Source organism: Leuresthes tenuis, unplaced genomic scaffold (genome assembly GCF_036924035.1).
Source record: "Leuresthes tenuis unplaced genomic scaffold, fLeuTen1.0.hap1 SCAF_7, whole genome shotgun sequence".
NCBI lineage: Eukaryota > Metazoa > Chordata > Actinopteri > Atheriniformes > Atherinopsidae > Leuresthes > Leuresthes tenuis.
The window spans coordinates 34,087,921-34,115,494 of NW_027325361.1; the positions used below are offsets into that span (position 1 = coordinate 34,087,921).

Below are 27,574 nucleotides of genomic sequence, written 5' to 3' on the forward strand. Positions count from 1 at the left end.
CAGTTTAGTTTTTACTCAACCTCCTGCCTCATCCAAGTCTGCTTTTTGGGTCCTTCTCATCCTCTACCACTTGTGACAGTACTATGTTCAAGATTGTGTTTCAACAGCAGAGGATTTGAACAAGCAATCACTTTCTTGAAGGCAAACTTCTATTCTTTTCCCTTTTCATGGAGTTTTATATTCTAGTCATCACCGTCGTCGATGCTGTCTTTTTAAAAAATGCCATGTTACCTTTTTTAAATTTTTCTTTGAACACAATGTGACATAGCTGAGTCCCACACTCCAGGGGAGCCCTACAAAGCTTGTAGTGATTTTTTTATTTCTATTTTCTTTAAACACGTCATTTTTAGGACAGATGATAATTTACCGGAGACCGCTCAACACTTTTTAATGGAATATTTAATCCGTGCAGCATGAACTTAACCGCTGACACAAAAGGACATAATGCATGTCGAAATACTTTTGTTACATCAACAGTTTAGACAAAACTGTTACAGCCCGGCTCAAGTACTGTAACCATGAACGGGAGAGGAGACGAGGTTGCAACAAAAGTAATACATTTATTAATAAAAAGAAGACAAAAGATCAGTATCAGTAGTCAGTAGTGTAGGCGTGTATGGTTGTGCCTGTGTGTGCGTGCAAAATGAAAACGACACAAAAAAGCAAAGCCGCGGCGTGGCATCCCCCTCAGGCGGCGTGCATGGAAAAAAGGGGGCCTCAGGAGTCAGCCAGCATCAGAATAAATACGCTCCACCAGGCCCAGGTGTAGGGCATTCATTTACGATGGTCCCGCCTCCACTGAACCTGGAAGACACACGGAGACCAGCCAACAACCAGCCGGAAACACCCTGACATGGAGGGCGGGGCCGTCACACAAGTAAAATGCAAATAAGTCTTGGAGAACTCAAAGGTATTATATGCAGTTTGCACAGATATGTATGCATTTCTCCTCATATTTAATATCAAAATATATTCGCACAGAAGCATTCTAAGAACTGATCCCTTGTAACCAACTAAATGACTAAATAACTGTCTCTATAGGTTCAGTGCAAGAAAAGAGACGTTAAACCCAAAAGCTTACCCCAGATCTGTGGACCCCCTTTAGCTTTAATGTGTCCACCCTTTGATGGAAGGCTATTCAAGTTTATATAAGAATAAATATAACTTAGATGATCTTGTAAACCAAGGCCATTGTCTTTCTTTCTTCTTTTATCAGTATCATACTCTTTTGACACTGCATTGGTTCAAATACAACAGAAATTGCCAATTCTATATACAGATATGCACTACTATTCAATCAAGATTTTTCACATGTTGACTTGGGTTAAGTACTATTATTATGGTTAGATTCTGAAAATGACACTGATAAATGACATCTCAGCAGCAGCTCTTTCAAGGGGAATTTTGAGTGCTCACCTGTGTTGAGAGGCATGGCTAGAGGAGCGCAGGCATCTCCCTGCCCCATGGAAGAAGAGGACAACAACATTTTGGCTAGGAAAGCAGAGATGGGCTGAACAAGCAAAGATGTCAGATTTGCTCCAGTCACACATGAGGAGCAAAAAAACAGAAAAAGAGTGAGGGCTGGGCATATTAACGCATTATTTTTGCATTATCTAATGAATTAATTATTGCCAACAATTATTTGTGTCCCATTAACGCAGTTTTTATTATTTATTATTTTTATTGTAAACGTCTGTTGCTTACTGGCTTTTATTTAGACAAAGTCCATCGTGAGCGAGCCAAGTATGTCGCTTACTGCTCCGGTGCTCACAGGAAACAGTCAGAAAAGAAAAGAATAGTGGCTGAAGCGGGCTAAACAAACATGGAGAAGGTTATGGAACTTTTACATAGCCATTTTCAAGTTCTTCCGGACGGCTCAGTCGACAGAGCCAAAGTTATTTGTAAGCACTGCAACGTTGAATTGTCTTATCACCGTACATTTGACTGTACAGTTCCAAAAAAAAAGTGTGTTATATGCTACTTTTCAATTCATTATTGGATTTTGCGTATAACAATGCGATTAACCCTGATTAATCACAGGAATTCATGTGATTAAAGAATTTAATATTTGCCTAGCCCTAATATGTATATTACATATACATACATACATACATACACACACACATATATGCTATGGCAGCCCCTAGAACACTATGGTTCTAGGGGCTGCCATAATCAAGTGTAGCGGAAACAGATCAATTTGCTGCTAGGCCCCTAAAAAAGCCCACAAAGGTATGGTGTCATTCTCCAGGCCCCACAAACCTGAGAATGTGTCTTCTAAAAACCCTGTGTTGAACATCAGGTTAACTTGATAAGCCACTAATCCTGTTTCATCGTACTATCTTTGGGTCTGAAGGGGAGAAACATACTGTACATATTTTGTATCCACTCTGAATGGGCTATGGGTACGAAGATATAAGGATGCTATTCTTATATCTTGTGATAAATTTCAATGGGTATGCTTCAAGACATGCACATCCATGTATAAACATGTACAGCTCATGCGTGAAGGTGGACTGCAGTATGTCCACCTCAGTTGTATTGACGGTGATATTGTTATTTTCTTTTTTTTTAAATCTAGTCTTGTCACATTAGCAGAAGTCAAAATTGACACATTGCTAAATAGAAGCTTGCTAAAACTTTAAGGCCAGATTTTAGTACCACACTGGATCACACAAGTTTGTTTTTTGGCCTCACCTTGGACATCGAGCAATGTGTGGCATTTTTAAAAATGTTTGCTCTTTTTTAGAATAGGAACAATGGAAATGCAAAAAGCAGTTATCTCAAGAAATAGTGAAGTTGTTGAGTAGATGGACAAGAGACTCAGTACAGGGAACTAGGTTGACCAGTTTGTAACATGGAATGGGAAAAATCACCTCATCTGTCAAAGTGCGTGGTGTGAAGGGAGGACCCAGATGCAGAACTCAAAAAGCAGACTTGATTTATTAACAAAAAGACAAAGAGGCAGGAACAAAGGACGCGGCTGAGCCAGATATCGAAATCTTAGAACTGTGAAAAAACAAAACAAGACTATGAAACAAGACTAAGACAATGGTAACAAGACAAGATGAGACTATGGCAAAACAAGAGGCAAAAACCTGACCTGACAAGATTTGGGAAAACGTGACTTGGACCATGAAAGGTAATGTGAGGATTCTGCTATGACATGAGGGAACCTGGAAACTAAGTACTGTGGGGAGTTGATTCGTGATGAGGTGCAGATGTGGAACAGAAACAGGTGACTTGAGTGAAACTTAAAATGACAGGGCAAAAAACATGACAGAAATAAACCAAGAAACCTGAAAACAAGACAAAACATAATCAAAACGTGACATCATCTTGAACAGAAATAATTGTTATGTGTATAATTAAGAGATGAATTTTAGTCCTCATGCCGATGGACCATTCAAATGTCTTCTCAATCAAAATATGCTTAGTTGGTAATGTCTTTTTCCATGTAAATATTGTTATCTTTGGATGTACTGTATTTTTTTCTACTTCTACCTCTACTATCAGACATGCTCTTTTCTCCCTCAGATGTCTGGGGGAACCTGTCCGTTTTTTATGAAAGGAAGCAAACAGACTACCAGCATGTCAGCATAATGTTGAATGGAACAACGGGCAATGAAAAACAGCAATTGCCTTGTAATATGTATTGGTCACACAAAGAATTGTTGAAGAAAAAGAACTACACATGCTACACTCTGAAAATCTCCCTAACTAGCACATATCAGTGGATCCTTCATTGAATGTGCAGGCGTTATTTCTCTGAAAGCAGATGGATTCATAATGACATATGGCAAAAGCAAAATGGCATAATGGGAATCCCAAACTATGATATCTTATACATAATTTCATAAGCCTATCCATGCATTTTGTAACATCTAAACTCAATGACGTACCTATTTTCAAAACCTAAATAACTATTTGTGGGGGAGGGGATTATGAAAAGTAAAAGCTCTGAAGGGAAAAAAGCATAGAATGGGACTCATCTCAAAAATTGACAGATTAACATCTCAATCTAGCTCTTTTGAAGTGTTTTTGGCCAAAATATAGAGCATCTACATCATCACAAACGGTGATGTCAAATGTGGACATGATGACAGATGCAGTGTCACATAGTGAGATGTGAACAAAAAACCATTCATGCTCACAGTCACTCCCAGGGACAATTTAGAATCACAGATTAACCCAACTTCCATGTTTTTAGATTCAATTTTTATTTATATAGCGCCAGATTACAACAACTGTCATCTCAAGGCACTTAAGTAATATAGTCCAATTCATTGTAATCATAATTACATTATGCCCGGGAGCATTATCCTGCTTATACCTTGGTCTCTTACGAAAAAAATAAATATTCAATCAATCACTAATACTGTAATGGGTTTTAGAGTTAAAATCGTGAGTTTTTTTTTTTTTTTTTACAAGTCACAGCTGAGCGGACTATTTAATATCCATGCAAGCGTTGCCAATGATGTGAGGAATCCCAGAGAGAACCCACGCATATACGAGGAGAACATGCTAACTCAACACTGCTGGGATTGGAACCAGGACAGAGATATGGGACTCGAGGTTTGGGACTCATAAACAATCTTTATTTTATGAAATTATTGTTTCTGATCTTTATTTAATTAATTCCGATGTATGACAAGGCTGATGGCAGGCTGAGCACAACATAGCCTCAAGCATTCATGCAACATAGCCTCACGCATGCGAGCAACATAGCCTCACGCACACGTGCAGGCTCAAAACTACTGTAACTATGGCAATATCAAACTCATCTGGAACTGTGCCATGTGTTGTCACATTTGGTTATGTAAGGTATAGTGCCAGAAGAGGTGTCCATTATCAGAAATGAAGGAACGATGCGGAGGGAAGTCCTCCGCGGGCATTATCCCGCTTATACCTTGGTCACTTACGAAAAAAATAAATATTCAATCAATCACTAATACTGTAATGGGTTTTACAGTTAAAATCGTGAGTTGTTTTTTTTTTTACAAGTCACAGCTGAGCGGACTATTTAATATCTATGCAGGCGTTGCCAAGCAACGTGGCCAGAGCGACTCAACCGCAGGAGTTGATCAGTGAAGGGAAATTAGATGATGGCTTAACGTTACGTTTCATGATACAAAGTATAATTTCAGAAGGCCAGTGCACTCCTTACCGCTTGTGTGTGTCCAGAGGATAGTGCAAAATTTTGTTTCAAAGAATCAAAGTCCACAGATACTATTAACTATTAACGCACTATGTAAAATTAAATGCTACATTTCCATTCATTGTAAAATTTGAAAGCAATATTGGCATGTCCATCGTGAGGAGAAACGAGAGGAGAAGTCAATATTTCAAAATAAAACAGGAAGTGACAAGACAATACATGAAACAAAACCTAAATCCTGGCAAGTACAGTCAATCAAATAGTGGTTACGGCCAATTTTCATCAATATGTGTTGCAGCTGGCACATGATCATTTATGGTCTGGTCATTTAGGTATAACTAAAACATGACCGCATCTTGCAGCCTTTTTTTTGGCCAGCAATGAAGGCGGATGTAATGCAATTTTGTAGCACTTGTCACACTTGCCAGTTTGTGGGAAAGCCAAAAAAAGTTGTGTCCCCTGCCCCACTATGTCCTATCCCTGGTATTGGTGAACCATTTGATCATGTCCTTGTAGATTGTGTTGGTCCTCTGCCAAAAACAAAAGAGGGTAATCAGTTTTTGGTGACCATAATGTGTGTGTCCACTAGGTGATGTGAAGTGATACCCCTACGGAGAACTACCACAGCAAACATTACCAAAGCGCTAATCAAGTGTTTCACTACTTTTGGTCTCCCTAAAACTGTACAGACAGACCAGGGGACATTTTTTTTGTCCAGAGATTTTAAACGGACTTTACAATTCTTTGGAATCTCCCATTATGCGTCAAGTGCTTACCACCCAGAGTCACAAGGTGCACTTGAGCATTGGCATCAAACACTCAAGTCAATGCTAAACAAGTATTTCCATGACACAGGAAAAAACTGGGATGAAGGTATCCCTTTTGTTTTATTTGCAATTCGCGATGCAGGAATCCTTCGGTTTCAGTCCAGCCAGCCTTGTGTTTGGCCATGATTTTCGAGGTCCACTAAAAGTGCTCAAGGAGAGTTTTTTGAGTAGCTGTGCTCCAAAAACTGACGTGGTGAGTTTTGTGTCAATGTGTTAGACTCAGTGGCAACATGCTACATCATTAGCAAAAGAGGCTATCTGTGTGTCTCAGGCCAAAATGAAAAAATTGTTTGATAGAAAAGCTGTGAGACAGAAATTCCAGCCTCGGGACAAAGTCCTTGTGTTGCTACCCCTCCCAGGCTCTGCCCTCTCCGCCTGTTTTACAGGCCCCTATGTTGTAGCAAAGAAAGTGTCTAAAACCAACTATGTTCTGCATACACCAGAACGTAGAAGGAATACTCGCCTATGTCACATTAATATGCTTAAACGCTACCATACCAGATAAGTCCCCCAGGGAGAACAAGTGCATACTGTGAGGACAGCTGTTATTTGTTCTGTCTCTGCTAGTAAGCTAAGTGATTCCAAAGTTGATTATGGTTTGTGTGGCCCTTATCATGAACAGCAGTGTGGGTAGTTATCAAATTCAGATTTTTTAGCAAAGGCTTATCTTATCTTCCTTCTCGTCATTGTGGAGATATACTTCACTTGTTACACTCCTACTCATCTCTATTCGGTGATGTACCTTCCTGTACCAGTGTCTGTGAGCATGACATCGATGTTGCCGATGCAGCACCAATCAAGCAGCATGCTTACTGTTGCCCTATCGTGAAACGGGATTTGATGAAAAAAGAAGTTGAGTACTTGGTAGATAATAGTTTAGCTCGACCCAGTTGTAGCCCCTGGAGCTCACCGTGTTTACGCACTCCTAAATCTGATGGTATACCCCGTTTCTGCACAGACTATTGGAAGGTTAATACTGTCTCTGTCTCTTTTACTCTTCCTCGTCTGGAGGATTTGTATTGTACGTTTTTTTTTTTTTTTTTTTTCCCCTTGTCCTGTTCAGCATTATGGCAGCAGAATTGTAGTCTGAATACCTTTGATGCCAAACAGATTTGCTTTGCCAAGGGAAGTTTTATAAATGTAAAGCTCCCCTTGATGCCCATTTATTTATTTCTGTTTACAATATATGACATGTAATAGAACTGAACCGGACCGGGGGACAAGGAAAGAAGAAGAGGAAAGAAGGGAAAACAGAACAAAAATAGAAACAAAACCAGACAACCAGCTGCTACACCTGTAAAAAACAAAACAGATAACAATCCATGGCCTCTAAGGGGAATCCAGCCTTAGCGCCACCAGGAGCACCTGAAAGCAGACAAGCAGAGAAAAAACAAACAAACAAAAACAAGCACAAGAAGCGGTAATCGCATACAACACAGCTGTGAATATAGATGACCTGAGACGACATGATAATACATCAACTGCTTAGCGAGCATGCTACTGGGCTAATAAATGTCTGTGTGTGTGTGAGAACATGCAACACCCATGGCACAGGACCTACATGATAACCGTGCTTAGTTATGAGTGTATAAGCGTACAGGGCCACAATCCACAGCCCCCCCCCCCCCCAAGCAATCAGAAGCAGGCAGAGAGGGCCACAAGACCCAGGCCACCAGCAGCCCCCACGGAGCACAGAACCCAGGAAGCCCACCACAGGGACAACCACGCATCCACCCAGAAGACTGCAGAGGAAGCCCCCGGACAGAGCCCCCATAAGCATAGGGCAGAGGCCCTCCGGGAGCCAGGGGCAACAGCCCACCGACCCCGCCAGGCCCCAGCCGCCCAGACATGGGCCGTGCACTGGACCCGGGCCCCGGGAGCCCGAGCGCCCCCAAACCCCCCGGCAGAGGCCCCACCCAATACCCAGGAGGGCCAAGCGCCCCAGACAGCCACACAGTGGGTCAGCGCCTGCCCCAGCGCCCCTGGCCAAGTGCTCTGGGAGTCAAGACGTGCCCACAGGTGGGTGAAGTCGCGAGCAGCGGGGAGAGGCAACGCCGCCCCCCCATCGGGAGAAGCACAAGCAGGCCAGGCGACAGCAAGTCCCAGATCCAGGCCCAATCATTACCACACACACTTTCACGTCCCATACGTCACGTCCTCCCTCCCTCGACTCCGCTGGGGTGTAGCGCAGCGGGCACACCAGGGGGCCAGCAGCCCCCCAGCCACCACAGACCCCGAACCAGCAGAACAATTAATTAATCCTCTTGGCCCCTCCCACCCCGAGCAGCAACCAGGAAGCAGGGGTGTGGGAAGAAGACCCCTCCCCTCACCCTTCTGGCTCTTCAATATTTTCTAATAGTGAGCGATTAAAATTGAGGGGCAGCCAAACCTGTAGAACTGGGAGCGCGGCCCTCTGGGCAGCCTACATACCCAAAGAGCCCCGCCCACCAGATGCCACTCAGTGTAACCACCCCCCAAGACCTAATGTGTGTGTGAGTGTGTTTGATAAGTAGTAATGTCTAAGGTGTAATTAAAACAGGGGCGAGGAACTGCAGAGTGCAACCAAAGGGGACCACCTACGTGGCCCCATCCACTACACCCCACCGAACACACATGCCCCCAAAACCCTTCATGTGTGAGTGTGTGCTGTGTACAGGAGCCAGAAGGGAGAGGGGTATGTGGATATACACCGGGGGAGCTACTCTCCCCCAGAGAGGGCAGCCAGGGACTGGCTGCAATAGGCATCCCCGCTACCTGGGAGCCAACCCAGGGCAGGAGGGGCTGATGTCCACCAGGCTCGGGGCCTGCAACGACCATATTCCGGGAGCTACTGTATCTCCAGAAGGTACCCATCCCGCCCCACCCCACCCCGGAGGACCTCTACAAAAAACAAACAAGCAACAACAAAAAACAAACAAACAAACCACCCGGTCACACCAGTCGCAGCAGCCCCCCCCCCCCCGACAGGGGAAAAGCACCGTAAGTATTGTACGTTTTTAAGCCTGATGTATCATACTTAAGTGCATTTTGAGACCATGGATGTAAATTGCTGTATATGAACATACGTTGATAAAAAAGAAACACAAAGGCATATCAGAAGTATTTTAAATTTAATTCAGAATAATTCAGAATTAATTCAGAACAATACCAAAAACTAACTCACTCACTCACTCACTCACTCGAACAAACAATCTTTTGAACAATCTACTGAATGAACAAAGTGAATTTTGGACAGGCTATTTACAAACTATTTACACACTCTACACCCAGGTGCTGAACATTATATTTTTCTGGGCTTTTCAAAGAACAGCTCCAGAGTTCTGACATAATTAAAATCTCCAGGGCTGGGTCCATTAATGGAGATCCTCAAGCAGGCAGCGAGGTGTTCCCCCTGAAGTTGATTACGGAGGTCTGATTTCACCTAAAAATTAGGATAACTGCAATTAATCAAAAGTAATGAAAGCAGGATGTGCCTTTGGAACGCACATTTTGTACCCTAGTCTGGTTGTGTATACAGTTCCCTGTAAATGGATGAAATATTAGGCACACCACTCTAGTCATTCCATTTTGCCATACTCGATTCATTGTGGAGAAGTTTCTCTCACAGTTTACACTGGGAACTGGGATGACAGAGCGCAACTGCTGCCAAGTGGCTCAGCAAGGGGGAGATTTGTCCCCATTCATGACACTCACCTGCCGGGAGAGACAGAAATTTAGATTGGTTCTTGTCCCAGAAAAAAACATTTTAGAGAGATTATTTATATTGCACAAGTTTTGTCTTGATCTTGAATTGAATAATTAAGTATTTTAAAGTTGGAGTTATATCAAAAGAGTTTTTATTTAAATCAGGAGAGGAGAATATAAATTAAAAAGCCATGTCAGCTCGTTGGTACAGGGCGCTCACAACCCGCCGTGACCAAGTGACCAAAGAGGCCGAAGCAGGCATATTTAATAATCCATCTATATATCGGTTTCTGTAATAAGTTTGTTTTTGTTTTTACTCTCGCTCTGCCCTATTCTGCCTTTTTTCCACCTTCAGAATCCAGATCGGCTGTGTCGCATCGCTATTGATTTGCATAAAGTTGAGCCTCTCTCAACTTTCAAAGCTCACGACGCTCATGAAACTCACAACGCGCCGCTCACAACGCCGGCTGCTCATCGACGCTGGCCACTCATAGACGCCAGCTTACATTGAAAATGAATGGCAGCTGGCCGCCTCGGCCGCCCAAGACGCATTTGGTGTGAGCGCCCGGTAACTGGTGATTGTGCTGTGTGCCTGCCCGAACTCTGAATGTGCAGTGATAGTGAAGCAGCGTAGCCGCCTACGTTACTGAAACTCTGAAACCAAGACGTGCGCGGTGCATCCGGTGGAAAGCGACCAATGCCGGTGGCCATGGAGTAGCTATTCCGCAGCGTGGGTGGATCCGGTAGAAATAGACTGCCCCTGCGTTTTAATTCCCAACTCTGAAACTTCCAAAAACTGCTGAGTTGGTGTCTGCTGAGTTGCTGTCTTTGACACGCAAGCCACGGTAACCTCACGTCATAAGTTAGGAAATCAGTCAGTGGGTCCGGATCAAAAGCAGCTAACAGCACTGGCGTAGAGGGATGAGATAAATGGCGCGAGAGGCAGAGGGAGAAATAGCGGGAAATCAGCACCATGGAGGGCAGACAGTTGGACTCTTCTCATCAGCATTCAAGACAATCCACCCACACATTTTAGCAAACAGACTTAGGGACAACTTCCAGCTGAACTCTACACTAATTAATTGGATCTTGGACTTCCTGAGTGGGCGGCCACAAAGAGTGAGGGTGGGGAACACATTATCTTGGGTCCGCTTCACTTCAGTTGGGACACCACAGGGTAGTGTCTTGTCGCCATTACTATACATTCTGTACACGGACTGTTGTCGCAGTAGGTACCCTGGACATTATATCATTAAATTTGCAGATGACACTGCTGTGATCAGCTTATTGGAGCGAAACGAAACTGAACATGGTCCAGTGCTGCAAGAATTTGTTGAGTGGTGTGAAGCCTCCCAGTTGCAACTGAATATCTCCAAGACCAAAGAGTTGATCTTTGATTTTAGACGTGGGGCTCCCTCACCTACTCTGTCTCTGATAAATGGAGAGGAGATAGAGACGGTGGTGGAGTATAAATATCTTGGTGTTATTATTGACCACAAGCTATCATGGGATCAGTGTGCTGATGCTGTTTTTAAGAAGGGCCAATGGCGCTTGTATTTTCTTAAAAAACTGAATTATTTTAATGTTGATAACAAAATTCTGACCATGTTTTACAAGTCCTTTATTGAGAGGATTCTATCCTACTGTATTGCATGCTGGTATGGGCATTCCAAAATCACCCATAGGAACAAATTGGGGAAGATTGTTAAAACCTGTGGAAAAATAATTGGCAAGCAACAGGTAGACATGTACCAACTATATCTGACCAGATTACAACAGAAGGCAGACAGGGTTTGCATGGACACAACCCATCCACTTTCAGTGGAATTTATGCCACTCCCTTCTGGTCGTAGATACAGATACCCTAACGTCAGGACCAACCGAGCAAAAAACTCTTTCATTCCAATGGCAATAACCCAATTAAATAAGAAGCGGGGGGGAAGTACGACTAGAACAATATTAGTAGCACTGCATAGTAGTTTAATTGATTTATTTATGACACATAGGCTTCTAGGGAAGTGAAATATACTTCTTACTGTATTTGATTACTGCTGTGTGTATGTTTACGTATTGCATAAATAGTGCTGTTGATTTAGACAAATATTTGTAGCACTGCACAGTAGTTATTACCTATTTATGTTTTTAGGTCTTCTAGGGAAGTGCAATATTCTTCTTACTGTACTTGACTTGACAATACTTCTTACTGTATGTTATGTATTGCATGAATAGTGCTGTTGACTTAGACAAATATTTGTAGCACTGCGCAGTAGTTCTTACCTATGTATGTTTTTAGGCCTTCTAGGGAAGTGTAATATCCTGCAATAACATGCATGTTATTAAATAAATAGTGCGGTAGATTTATTTATGACATTAGGCTTGGTAGGGAAGGGCAATATGCTCTATTTTAGTGTACTATATTTATTGACGTGTGTATGTTATGTGTATGTTTATGTGTTAGACATATAGTGCTGTAAATGTCTGGTTCAATGTCTCTTTATAGATTATATGTCAATGACTGTACTGTAAAACAAATTGCCTCTCTTGGACACTAAAGTTTTCTATCTCTAAGTCTAAGGACTCGGTTTGGTATGTTTGAAGTTGACTGGTTTGATGAGATCAACAACATAGCCTACTGCTCCATATTCCATCTTGATAGCTTACTCTCTGCATGGGCGTTATTGCCCAAAAAAGAAGTTGCACTTGCCTCGGAGTCAGATGTCCCGCTCCTCAGTCCCACTCCGATGTCGCTGGAATCTGGGTCGAGCAAAATGCGTCAATAAAAAAGTGACGTTATTGAGCGTGACAAGTGCGGTTGTAAACGTGCATTCTTCCTCTCGCTTGATAACGGGCGGTAAGAAAGTATAGCTGTGGAATGGTCTGATAGACTGACAAATCTTTTTTGTTGTAATTGGTTTCTCTATCTCTCTCTCTCTCTCTCTCTCCCTCCCTCCCTCCCTCCCTCTCTCTCTCCGTATAAGACTGTGACGGGCCCAAACAAGACTGTGGCGTTTGGGCATGTCCTGAGTCCTGAGCTTAATATCAATTAATTGAGAAGAAAATCACTCGATGACAGATATCCTGCAAAAAACTGCAAGAAAACAAAAAAAGCAGAGGTGAAGTACCTCCCTCCACTCCAAGTTGAGAAACCGATGACAGTCTTGAAATTCTCAGACAGGAACTTATTGACGATGTTAAAATGAAGAGCAACACCAAAGTGATACAAGACAAGATGGTATCGAAGGCCTGAGCTGCAGATGATTTCAGGAAGAGATTACCTGCTTTGTTTAATGAGGCTGAGGTAAGTTCATTTTCAAAGTATATTATTAAATATGGTTTCAGATTATCAAACGTGCATGTACCATTGACATGTAAAATAATGAATGTATGACGTGCATACTGCACTAATCTTTTAAAAAAAAATTGTTTTTTTTTAAATTCTGTTACAATAACAACAATATCCCTGGAGCAGAACTTTTTGTACAAACTAGACCAGTACACACCAAAACTCATTGGTCTGATGGAGGCAAAGGGAGGCGTAATGGGCACCAAACTTTCTGGCCAGTTCTGCACAAGCTTTGTCAGGTGGGCTTGCAACCACATCCTAAAGGACCTTCAATTGCAGATGGGTACAAAACAATTAAATGTGCTGTGTGAACTCCATTTGCTTCTACTCTCCCACAGTGGCTTACTATTATTTTGTTTGTTTTTTGTATCCAACTTTAGTTCTCAACAAACTGACTGCCTTAAATTCTGATTCTCCAAAAGTTGATGTTGTCAAATATTGCCATGACTCCCTAATACTGGAAACTGTGAATGCTGTTAAATAATGTTATGTGTGGTAATGTTAATCTGTGTATATGATAAAATCCATGGACCCGAACCACTAAAGGCACTTAACAAACAAATTGTGCTTAACATAAACATAAACATAAAGAAGTTTACTTTGATTTAAACTGATAACTTTCCTGATAACTTCCACAACTGTGATGACAAAGTGGTAAGTTTTCTGTTTTAGTATTTTCCATGTTTTGCCATTTAATTTGTTGTTTGAGATGAACAGACAGGAAAGTTAACATTTCTGATTTTTACATAGAATGTTTTTGTGCATCATGGTTTTGATTGTTCAATAGTTCAAACAGCCAGTTTACATATTTTGAAAAAGCTATTCTCCATGTAACATTTTAGTTGATTTTATAAGTTGCAAACGTACAAAAACAATTGTGGAAGAATGTTTAAACAAAACAAACAAAAAAGACATCTAAGAAAAAACGGTTTGGTCTTTGTAACAAATTTCAGTTATAACTGGTACAAACGAGCCAGTTAATGTTCTTCAGTCAGATTTAAGTAAAAAATCCACTAGAAAAGGTAATGCATTTGTTTTCTGAATTATTCATTTTATTTTGCAAACTTAAATTCATTACATTGACTCTATAATGTTTTATGCTTAAATGACTCTCCTGATGTGTTATATGCTTTTGCTATGTTTCATGGAATGTTAACATTGAAGCAATGAAAGCGTTGTATAGTTGTAGCAGTGCTACTGTTTATATTCATGGCTGTTTATCAGATACTGTATATTAATGGTTGTGTATGTCTATATACAAGGCACAAGTGTTTGCCATTTGTTCACAAAAGTTGTATGAATGCAGGTTTTCATTGTATAAATTTTAAATGTGGAGAAAAGATTAGTAGGGTTTATCAAAAAAATGGGTAACATTTAATTAACTATGGTAAAACATATGTCAAATGTATGTCAAATGTACCTATTAAAATCCTGTTTAGAATAGCCAAGATTTACTTAATATTTTCATAACACATCTGCACCTGTCTCGAAAACAATACAATAGATGTAACTTAAATAATCTAAGTAATTAACTTTTTAATTGAAAATGAAGCAAGTAATGTTTACATAAGAACTTGAAACTGGGAATTGTAGAAATTAGGTACATTTTACTAGGCCATTGCCACTAAGTTGTATTTGATATTAGATTAGTAAAGTTTACTTAAACATTTCTTGTGCAAATTGTTATGAGTTATTTTTTTCAGTGTAATATCATTAATATCTCACTGATTGACCTAAAATTGAAAATAGATATATTTTTGGTGTTTAAATGGCTTTATATTATGTCTAAGTACATATTTTATATATCTATATTATTTGAAATGAAACAAAATTATTATGTTCGGGGTCAATTTGATCCCAGGAAAAACAAACACAATTTCAGAAATTTAGAAGGATTTTATTTATAAAACAGAATCTCATCATCATCAGACCATCACTAAGGAACACATAACAGGTATTTATTTCCACAAATATTTTTTTAAAGTGCATTTGAGATTGGTCTATGCTACACTAAGTGCTATGTATGCAAATATTTTTGCGTGAAATTGTAAAAAAAACAAAGTCACTAAAATCAGTTTGACAGAATATGAACAGCATATTATCTTTCCTTCAGGCCACCAGAATGTACATTCCAGCCTTTGGTCTGCACTACGGTACACATGATGTAGAGAGTGCATGTATGTTCCTTGCAGATGTAATTCTTGCATTTCACACAGGTGTTGCTAGTCTTGGAGTCATTTCTGTTTTTTGACAGACCTGGCACCTACCATGTTTCCTGTCTGTAGTTTGAACCACTGGAGGAGCTACACAGTGTGCCTCTGTTCGGATGTCCTTCACAACAGTTGCAGCAGCAGTTGATGCTCTAGGAAGGCACCGTCTTCTCTCGATATGAGATTTCACCAACGCGTAACCCAGCTGCTCCAGGAAAATCCTCCTTCGAGTCAATATTCCGCTGTTCCAGTCCTTGTTTATCTCACTCCATATTACAAAGGCATTGTAGGCACTCACATCAATGATGTTGAAGAAAATTACAAGGGACCAACGGGCAGTCATGCATCAGCAGCTGTATGTGGCTGTGACCATGTCCAGGTTAACTACCCCTCCCTTTGTCTTGTTGTAGTCCAAGACCATTTGTGGTTTTCTGTCTTCTCTGGTGCTCAGGACAGCATCTTTGTGCATCATGCTCATCAGCAGGACAATTTTCCCTTTCTTGGGGCAATGGGAGACGACAGTGGCTCTGTCACTGAAGGCAAACATTGAAGATGTTACCGCCTTGTTCTTCATCACAAACAGCTCAGTGGGAAGCTCTGACTTGTTTTTTCTCACTGTAACCTTCAATGGTAACCCTCCTTTTCAGCAGTTCTTCACCGAGGACATACGATGTGAAAAAATTATTACATGTAGTGTTATGACCATTCAGTCCTTCAGTCATGACAAGTACCACCCTCATGCCCTGATTTTTTTCAAGTGCTTGCCATGGGGATTTATCAGTGTACACCTGCATATTTCAGGCATAGCTGGACTGTGTATCACATGCTGCCCATATTTTGAGACCGCATTTGGCCGGTTTGCTCGGTATGTATTGTCTGAAGGGACAGCGCCCACGAAATTCAACCAGACATTCATCCACAGTCACATGGGGGCCCTGGATTGTCGAGAAAGGGTAATCGCTGGACCCACTTGTCCCATACATTTCGTTTCGCTGCAAGTTTGTCACGCTCTTGTCGGCCCTGCCTAGTTTCTCTGTCATCAAAGTGTACGACACGGGACAAAACATGGAATGTGTTTAGAGACATCGTGGCTGAAAATATTGCTCTTCCAATTTCAGCAGCCCAAAGGTTTGCTGTTGCTTCACCTTTTGACTTGTACACTCCGGCCAAAATGAGCAACCTAATGTAGGCTTGCAAGTGGGTCACATCCAAGTCTTTCCAACTCTCCACATACACACAATTCCCCTCTAAATTTGTCATCTCAAGTACATCCTTTTCGATAGATGGTGTAATGAATGGCTCAAATGCTGATTTTATGTCTTGGACATGGCCGGCAGCGTATCTGGTGGGGCCTGGAACCATTTTGATTACATTAGCAGCACTAAGTCTACCCCTGTTGTTCAAGAAGTGGGGAGACAGACCATCCTAATTTTCCATTTTTGGAAGGCAGTATGTTTGTTAGTGGTTGAGAGACAGGAGGGTCAACACTGAGGGTATCATTCTCATCAGAAGAGGATGCCTCATAATCAGGGTCCTCCTCAACATCATCCTCTGTGTCCGACACATTCTTATCCATGTCACTGTCCTGGTCAAAGAGTTGTGACGACACATCACTGACACAAAACCTTTTCTGAGAAGACGTGTAGTTTGTGCAGAGAGCAGAAAGAGAGCACACAGAAAACCAAGAAGACTGCTGTGCAAGCTTTTATAAGTTTTCTCCACCCCTCATGTTTTGTGGACTATCAATGTCTTCATAGGAACCATAAGTTCCCGCCCCCACCATTTGCAGCTGGGATAGAGTCTGAGCAAATCAAGATTGGTTTCCGCAAGACAGAGGCTAAAATATGCGGGAACGTGAGAGTAGACAGGTGTCGGTGCTTGAATTCATCAACATTGCATCCTTGTACGGGAAAAGGCAGAGGCATAAAAACCTGCATGCACACACACACCACAAGGGTTATGTAAGGTTAGGTCCCTAAAACTTTCTGAAGATGATGCAATTGTTTGTTATAGTGACCTCAATATCATCCAAAACAACCAGAACCCGTGTGTGTAACATGTTGATATTTCTTATTTGTTTTACACGGTGAAAAACAGCTTGGGGTCAAATTGACCCAGAAGAACACCGATGCGTACAAGTTGTGTACAGGCAATTGAAAACATATCTTCTTGTTAATTTTATGTTTACCCAGTTGTCCCCAATAAATTAGGAAAAGTCATGAAATATGAAGCAAAAAAAATTATGTCAATAATTTATTTAGAGACCCCAAAGGTAATAGGAGGGTTAAAGCTCAACACTTCTCTAAACCTTTAATTGTAGGATGCAACTAAAGATGTTTTTTTTTTTTTAAGTTAAACTAGCACCTGAGGAGTGGAGGCATTGGCTTGAGGGGGCTGAACGTGTGTTTATAGTCTGGACAGATCACAAAGCCTGACGCCCTTTCTCTTCACACTGAGGATAAGGACAGGACAGACCCCGGTTCAGAGGATTTCATTCTTCCCTCCAACATCAGGCTAGCAGTCACTCAACTGGAATTGGAGAAGGAGATAACCCACCACCTGCTTATTATCCTCACAATCAACTGTTTATTCCAGACCACCTTATTCCAAGGTTATGAACTTTTGCCACGATTCTGAACTGTTCTGCCACCCAGGTGTCTGCTTTGCCATATCTGCACTCTCTAAACAGCCTTATCCAGCCCACCTGGGTGTTGTCTAATTGCTTACCTGTTTTCACCTGTTCATAGCTCTACTTAAGCTCTCTCCAGTCTCTGCTTCCCTGCCAGATTATCATCAGCCTTGTGCCAAGTGAAATCCAGCATTCTATCCACGATAAACTCTGTTGCAGACCATGTTCACGTCCCCGGATTATTCTTCCTGCCTTGCCCATGAAGGACTTTCATTTCCTCTCTGGAATTCTGGATATCGACCCACGCTCTGTCTTTGGACCACCAACCCTCGCCTAGCCCTCTTGTTAGGTACCTGACATCTGCCAACCTGTGTTTTGACCATTTCTTGCTCTTTGACCCTGCCTCTGGATTGTGGACTTATAATATTCTCTCCTTCCCTGAAGTAGTGGCTGCTACCCTGTGTCTCTCTACCTACAACTAATCGGTCAGCCTCTGTACAAAATAAACTGTTGTCTCTGGACCTACTGTGTGTGGCTGAATTTCTGGGTCCTCACTGTTACCCCCTTACACCAGGTATCACTAAGACACTGTCAGTAGTAAATGGTAAATGGACTTGTACTTGTATAGCGCTTTTCTAGTCTAACTGACCACTCAAAGCGCTTCACTACATGCCGCATTCACCCCACTCACACACACTCATACAGCACGTCTTAAGATACATAATCATTCACACACATTAATACCCTCAATGATACACTGGGTTCAGTGTCTTGCCCAAGGACGCTTCGACATGTATCCTGGGGAAGCCAGAGTCGAACCACCGACCTTCCGATTGGTGGGCTCTTCCTCCTGAGCTACAGCCGTAGTCCAGGGATTGTTCTGGTGGTCTACTTTACGGAAGGACATCAAGGTTTACATTGCTGCCTGCCAGACTTGTGCCCAGGACAAGTCTTCATGTAAAACTCCTGGTGAGCTCCTACAACCTCTGCCAACTCCTCATCGTTTTTGGGTCCACCTCTCTATGGATTTCATCACAGGTTTCCCCGTCTCTAACAATCATTCTGTCATACTCACCATTGTTGACAGGTTTTACAAGATGACTCACCTGATACCTCTGAAGAAACTACCATCTGCTAAGGAACTAAGAGAGGTTCTTGCCAAAAAAAGTCATCCACCTCCATGGTTTACCCTCTGAAATAATTTTGGATCTCAGTTTGTCTCATGCTTCTGGGGTTAGTTACCTACTTAAGCTCAATGTCAGTTTTTCATCCGGCTTCCATCCTCAGACCCCAATGGCCAGACAGAAAGGACAAACCATGAGGTGGACACCATGCTCTGGGCGCTGTGTGTGAGTGACCCCTCCAAGCGGTCTCAGAACCTGCCATGGATAGATTACGCCCTGAATTCACTCCCCTTCAGTGCTACAGGTCTGTCACTGTTTTATGTGGTCTATCAATACCAGCCACCGGTGATTTCCCTTCCGTAGAGAGAGTCCAGTGTTCCTTCTGCCCACGCATCTGCTGTCCGGTACTATCGGACGAAAAGCCCTCATCAGGACCACTGTAGTCTACGCTCAGGAGGCCAATCGAAGACGCCTTGCCCCTCTTGGATTTTTTTCAAACCTCTGGTGGAAATATTGACCACTGTTTTTGGACTACCTGGTTGCCAGCCCTGCAGTCTGGAAAGATTTACAGAAAGCAACCTTACCGCAAGCCTTTCCAAGCTTGTCAACTCTTCTGATACCCACCTCATTCCCCACATTTCCAACATTGGAAATAATTGCCTCAGGAGTTACATTCACAGCTCTGGGTTTACCATGGAGCGATAGGATGAGACTCAGGAAACCATCTTGCAAGTTGTCCCTTGCTGGAAATAAAATTGTTAAGACTTTTCATTCAGTGTGTGGTGTAATTTGAGTCAGAGGTCACTGGTCATTACAAATAGTTCATTTTTAGGAGTTTGAATACACTGTCAAAGACCCCAGCCAGGATTCAAACCAGGAACCCTCTTGCTGTATGAGGGTTTCACTTTCTACATATGGGGACGGATGCAGCCCTGTCCCCATATGTAGAAAGTGAAATTATTCAGTTTTTTAAAAAGAATTTTAAATAATTATTTTTATGATTTTTATTGTAAAACTGGAACATTTTGCACTATGGACCAATGCAGATGTAACATATTGTGGGAAGAGATTGGGATGTTACATGACATCTCATGATATCTTAATATCATGTCATTGTCTGGATTATGGAATAAGGAAAATGAAGTTAAAAGATAGAGTTTTGAATTTTTCAATCTTCGTCATAGTTAAACTAAAGTATCTGTGAAAACAAATAGAATCATAATCAGCCAAAACCAAATCTAAAGTCAATGACTTTCTGCAACAGTTCTCAAGTTGCAGCAGCACTCCAGCCCCACCAGAAGATTAATCATCCATTAACGACACAGACGACAAGACGAGAGGGAGTAGGGGATGAGAACGAAACAAGGGGGAAAAATTAAAAAATGTGGGAGGAAGGGAAGCAAAAAGTAAAGATAAAAATGAAAGACTGGAGAGAAAGAAGCTCTTAGAGAAGGAAAGATGAGTGGCTGGATGAGAAGAGATGGGATAAGGCAAGGAGTGAATAGGAGATGAAGTAATAAGAGAGGAAGAAGTTTAGATAAAATGAGCAGAACGGAAAGAGATGAAGGAGGATATTAAAATTCATGGTAGGTTGGAGGGAGAGAACGATGTCATACTAAGGTAAGAAGCACAGAGGGGAGGGTAGAGAGCTAAGTCTGAAAATGGTGTAGGTGAAGTGTGATAGTAGAGCAGGGAATAAGGTTAAGGAATGTGTCATAGTGTTTGAATCACCCAAGTCTTACATATAACACATTATAAAACACACAACAAGTACATTTTTCATGTCCAAAACACAGTAGCATCACAATTCAGGATAAGAATTGTTGAATGGAAACACGTGTAGGCTGTTGTTTTGTGTGGAGAGGGTCTTCGCATGACATTACCATAAGAGCAATCAAAAATTCTTAAGGCATGTCCCATGTTTTAAGTTAATGTTTTTCTAACCCTGACCTTTTTTAAAAAACCTTCTTACCCCTAAATATTCACAAGTGAAAACAAAGCATAAAAGTGAGAAATCACAAGAAATGGTGGAGTTAGAGATGTATTGAAAACATTGTCTGGGATGGTTCTTAATACTGTGGTTTTTTATACGAGATTCAGCAGCTTAATGGCATCCTCCATGCCTTCACCTTAATCACCAAATCTGAGCAACATGTGTACGTTGTCATATGACAGGCTATCACAAGTGAACAACATCATGCAGTAACATGTACCCGCTAAATATCATCATGTAGCAAGCAAGTGGTTGTACACTGTGTGTACATGTCATCACATAACCTGAACCTCCATGTAGACATAGAATTGGAAAAATGAAGATGGAAAATGTAGGCATGATAGTTTTTGACTCCTTATTGTGAAACTAACTTTAATGGTAATATCTTTGTTATTGTCATTACTTTACATACTGTGATACCAATATCATAAAGCATATTTCTGTCAAATTGGCCAGCAGCTTCGGAACAGATTCTAAACCTTTAATCAAAATACATTTTCCAGTGCCACACCACAGGATGCTTAAAATAGACTTCTTTATAGACTTAAAATTAATTGCTTGTGTAACTGAGAAGAACAGAATTTTTTACTTTCTGATAACTCTGCCTCTACCCTCCTCCTTCCCCTTCCTGTCTTTCTATAGTCATCTTTTCAAAGAGATAACTATAGAAGTATAGAAGTGTTGTGCCTCTCTTGTCATCTCTCTTCTTTATTTTTCATTCTTCTCCTATTTAAAAAAAAAAAAAAATTCTCAGAAATAAACCTATTACATTTTCTCTTCTCTTTTCTCCATCCTCACAATGTTCTGTATGGCGACGACTCAACAAATCAATAGCTGGGTAGCATCCGAGCTCTGTAAATCAGTCTTTCCATTACTTGACACTGATATTGACAGATACCTGGATTGACAGACTGACTCTATTGGGCAGTGTTGCTTTGTGTGTGTGTGTGTGTGTGCAGACTACTTGAGTAGTCTGACATGTTGACATATTCACAGAAGCAGGACCATCCCCTGCCTCGATAATGTGGAGGGGAGGAAGAAATCATCAAACCACTTAGATGAAAAACTGTCAAGAAGGAAGTGTTTGAGGAACTGAAAGAAAATGCTTGATTTCCCCACTGATGTCTACGTATCATTGGCAATGTACTGGCTGATATACTGCGAGAGGCCCACAGCACAACTTTGACCCAAACTGTTATAATTTGTAATAAGTTGAAAAAAAAGAGTTACTGTCCTGTACAACACTATATCTGTGTGTTGTCCCATGCAACAACACTCAGATATAGTTTTATAGTTGGTCACAGTAGTTTAATCAAATGTTTCTCATCAGAATGAGTTGGTGCATTTACAGGAAAAGTGCTTTTAAAAACAGATCAGTATGTATTTGGTGTAGTTTCAGTGCGCTGGATGCTGTATATGAGCATGACTAAAAAGTAATTATGAAAATAAATCAATATATATATATATTTTTAAAGTCTTTTGACTGGATTTGCTGGCTACTAAAATTAAAGCTGAATCTCACCCGCGTTACTCTTCAAAGTAGCTAAGAATATTCTAGATGTCTTAAATTTGATCATAAACAAATCAAATGGAAGTTTTTATGTATAAAAGTTGCTTTAAAATGCAAGTGTTAAATACCTTGAAAAATTGAAAAATGTCATCAGCTTGTAGTTGAGTCAATTATTACCAAAGTCAATAGCCACAGATAAGTGAGGAAACATAGACAACATGTTAAATCAAGAGCCTTGCCTTATGACTCAAATACTTCATCAACACAATTGTATGGTACAGTGACTGCATCACTGTAGAGGGTGGACATGGAAGGTGCTTTTTATTTATTTACAATGTTTAAAAATGTATCGGGACAACTGTTAATAATATAATATTATATAATATAATTAATTAAATAGTCAGTTAAAAAGATTACAGTTCATCACCTGATATAGCAGGAAGTAATAACTAAACAGTGGTATCAATCTCGAATCACTGTATGTATAAGTCTGGGACAAATGTGCACTCACAGAGCAAATACTGAAGGGTGGATCTGAGCACTGACCTCAACAACAATCAATTATCAACACACATTAAGGCTAATTTATACTCCCGTTACATACGTAAATGGGTACATCTGTTTAAAATGTTGTCAAGCATCACTGCCCACATACTCCCATGCATGCTTTACGTTGGCATAGTGGTTAGCCAAATCATCAACCAGAGGGCAGTGCAGAGTTCAGAGTTAATTTCTGTGATGGTACATTTTATGTCTCAGGACTGACATATTCTCCAATCCACATTAACCATTTGTATCACCCAGACACGCTAATTGTTTTAAACTATTTACCTCTTAATTAACACCCAGACAAGATAATTGTTTTAACCTCCTGTTTCTTATTATCAAGACCACATCCTGCCACCCCCTTGGAGGTGTGATTACACACCCAAAGAACAAAGCCCCCTCCTCAGGTATAAATGCTTTTTGTTTGTATCTTTTCATACCATTGCCGCTGAATGGTGTGGACTGATCTTTTTCCATGCAACGAAGAATAAAAACTTAGCCGGCCGGCAGTAATAGGAAAGTACTCTATTTCATAGCTCATCAGAGGTATTATAGGAAGTAAGTGATTGAAAACTTCCATAACACTTCCGAGTTCCAACATCAGAAAATAAAAAAAATGGCGATGGTGGAGGAGATCGTGATAATGCATCTTCTATGAAAAAGACATAAAAGGGTGATTCTCACGAAACTGTCACATGCGTAAAAAACGTGGGTACTAGCAAACCTGGCAACCACTCCTAGCTGGTTAAAGAGCTACTTACCCCAAAACATGACTCCTATTTATGTATGTATGAATCATTTAGATTTTACATCTTGAATGTGTTAGCAAATCACTTTTCACATCACATCGACTGGTTGTCGACTTAAGCCGACATAAACATAGAAGTATACATATGTCTACCTGGTTCTATATGTATAAAGCTAAAAAGCTGTTCCTGCAAAACAACAGTGAGAATGCTGAAAAGCTGAATGGGGAAGTTCCTTTGCAAGAAACAAATTTAGGTAAATTTTGCTATTTTTTTCTCTTATTAGTATTAAGCAGGGTCTCAATTTACTGGCTCAATTAAAATTAGTGATCAATACACGTTCTTTAATACATTTTCCGAATGTTTTATTGAGTCGTTGACCAAATAAATTCATTACCGTAACACATTTTCAATTGATGATAACTGAATATGTATGAAAGGTAGACCTTTTATTTTTTCCATGCATGTTCTGTTAATAGTTCAGAATAGTCACATAGTGTAAACATTCAGAAATGTTTTTATTGATACAGTAATTTTAGTTATTATGTTCATTACCGTAACAAAATTGCATTTTTTTACACTAACTCTTTCCTGTAGTGTAAATTTCACAAGTAATTAAAAAATGTCAATTCAGTAATCTGAAAAGACTTGACAAATAGTTTCTGTACAAAAATAAAATTTGAAGGTATCACTCATTCCCATCCAAATATTTACATATACAGTACAGTAATGAAAAGCTGTTACGGTAATGAAAAGTTTTGTTACTGTAATGACCTCAAACGGCATTCATACATAGAAGCCATGTTTTTAGTATTCACAAAGTAGGCTATATGGTCCAATCTTTTTCACTGTTTATCATGCAAGGCTACATTAGAATTACTGAATGATTAGGTTGTCTTAGGTAATGAGAAATTAAGCTTGACTTTACAATAAAACAATGAATCAAGAGCAATTCATAAGGTTTAGTGTAACCACAATCAATACGAATAAGAATCAATACAATACAATACAATAATCAAATACAATAATCAAACAATCAATAACTTTTCAACCCTCCTTTATACATGTTTTGTCCAAATCTCTAACCCTAACCCTTATACAACATTATAGAATACCGCTGGTCTTGACACAAGTATATTTCTAATAAGGTAACACTTTACCGGGGGCTCACACCAAAAGCGTCGTGAGCGGCTGTGGTTGCCCGCCGCTTCTGCTTCTTCTTCTGCCAGAATCGGTCAGAGAAGCCGGAAGCGGCCAAAGGGGCGTGGCTTATATGTATAGCAACTAGCAGATAATAAGCCATCCATACATTGGTTCCCTCTTTCACCATGGATCGTACTCTGGGCAGCCTTCTTAGTGTTTCTTTGTTCTTGCGCTCTGCCGTTTTCCACTTTTTTTCCACCTTCGGAATCCAGATAGGTCCCAATTGGCTGTCATCTCGTCGCGTCGCTGCTCATTTGCATAAAGTTGAGCCCTTCTCAACTTTTGAAGCTCACGAAGCTCACAACGTGCCGCTCACAACGTGTCGCTCACAACGCCGGCCGCTCATCGACGCCAGCTTACATTGAAAATGAATGGCAGCTGGACGCTCACGCTGCTTTTGGTGTGAGCCCCCGGTTACAATAAGGGTCCCTTGTGTTTCTTAAGTAATACAGAATAATTGCTAATATTTAGTATTAGTAATTGCTAATAGGAGTTCGCCCAACCAGTCTACATGTGTTTTGTGGACTTGGAGAAGGCGTTCGACCATGTCCCTCGGGGAGTCCTGTGGGGGGTGCTCCGGGAATATGGAGTGCCGGACCCCTTGATAGGGGCCGTTCGGTCTCTGTATGACCGGTGCCAGAGTTTGAACCACATTGCCAGCAGTAAGTCGGATACGTTTCCAGTGAAGGTTGGACTCCGTCAGGGCTGCCCTTTGTCACCGATTCTGTTCCTAACTTATGGACAGAATTTCTAGGCGCAGCCAGGGTGTTGAGGGTGTCCGATTTGGCAACCTCAGAATCGGGTCTCTGCTTTTTGCGGATGATGTGGTTCTGTTAGCGTCGTCGGGCCGTGACCTTGAGCTCTCACTGGAGCGATTCGCAGCCGAGTGTGAAGGGGCTGGGATGAGAATCAGCGCCTCCAAATCCGAGACTATGGTTCTCAGCCGGAAAAGGGTGGAATGCTCTCTACAGGTCGGGAATGAGATCCTTCCCCAAGTGGAGGAGTTCAAGTATGTCGGGGTCTTGTTCACGTATGAGGGACGAATGGAACGTGAGATTGACGGGCGGATCGGTGCGGCGTCTGCAGTGTTGCGGGCTCTGCACCGACCCGTCCTTGTGAAGAAGGAGCTGAGCCAGAAGCTCTCTATTTACTGGTTAATCTACGTTCCCATCCTCACCTATGGTCATGAGCTGTGGGTAATGACTGAAAGAACGAGATCGCGAATACAAGCAGCCGAAATGGGTTTCCTCCGCAGGGTGTCTGGGCTCTCCCTTAGAGATAGGGTGAGAAGCTCAGTCATCCGGGAGGGGCTCGGAGTAGAACCGCTGCTCCTCCGCATTGAGAGGAGTCAGATGAGGTGGCTCGGGCATCTGGTTAGGATGCCTCCTGTATGCCTCCCTGGTGAGGTGTTCCGGGCACTTCCGGGAAGACCCAGGACACGTTGGAGAGACTAGGTCTCTCGGCTGGCCTGGGAGCGCCTCGGGTCCCCCCGGAAGAGCTGGAGGAAGTGGCCGGGGACAAAGACGTCTGGGTTTCTCCGTTAAAGCTGCTGCCCCCGTGACCCGACCCCCGGATAAGCGGTAGATGATGGATGAATGGAATTGCTAATATATCTGTAAACAGTTAATTAATGCTTCATAATGTACTAACTAATGTCAAGGAAAAAAAATTTTATTAGCTAAAATGGCTACAGCTAGCTAGGTAGTTTGTAGATATGAGAAGGAATGCTGCTACAGTACAGTATAACCCCTAAATAACGAACCACACAATTTGTCACCCTGATTATACATACATAATTCATTACCGTAACACTTCATTTCATTACCGTAATGAATGGCAGTTCCATGTTGATAGCATTAATTAGCATAGCTAGCATGACAGGGCAGAAATATTTTCACTAACAGTTTGGCTCTATATAAGTTACTTTACCACAGAATATAAAATAATTGTCTACAAAACTATTTTAAATATACCCTGTTATGATAATGAACAGTAGTAGTGTGCCAAAGCGTGTATATAATTACAATTTTTAAAATATCTACTGGAAGAACTTGAAAGATGATCTTAACTAGTAGCCATTTTGAAACTTCTCTTCAACACAAGGCATCATGGGATAAAAAAAAAAACAATTTAATCGAATACAGGGATTTTAATGGAGCCAAATATCATTGTTACGGAAATTAATTGTTCATGCTCCGGACACATGTATTTTGTCCAGAAAATAATTATTCACAAATACGTGGCCCAAAATGATAACACTGCTAGTTAAAGGGTATAACCCCAACCATTTTTTCTATTTATATGTATATTAAATTATGGGGATGTATTGTGATAATTTTGGGTTTAAGATAAAAAATTAAAGTCCGGACACATTACGGTAATGAATTTTAAGGTTGAAATGTTGTCATAAAATATAGAGTAATCCATCAAATGCAATGACAATAGTAGTCCTACAATTAGTACATACCATAGTTTTATATATAATATAAAAGTTTGATTGTTTTAGTCGTTTAGGCTATCAAATCCTTACAGACACGTCAAAATGCAATTTCGTGAGAATCACCCAAAAAGAGGACGCAGTAAACGGCAGTAGTCTGTGTG

General features: G+C 41.1%; 1 pseudogene; it reads right to left on the reverse strand.

Moving 5' to 3' along the window:
* LOC140312459 (piggyBac transposable element-derived protein 4-like) overlaps positions 1-16,798 on the reverse strand; it is a 41,480-nt pseudogene extending 24,682 nt beyond the window's left edge.
* Positions 16,799-27,574: the final 10,776 nt, after the last annotated feature.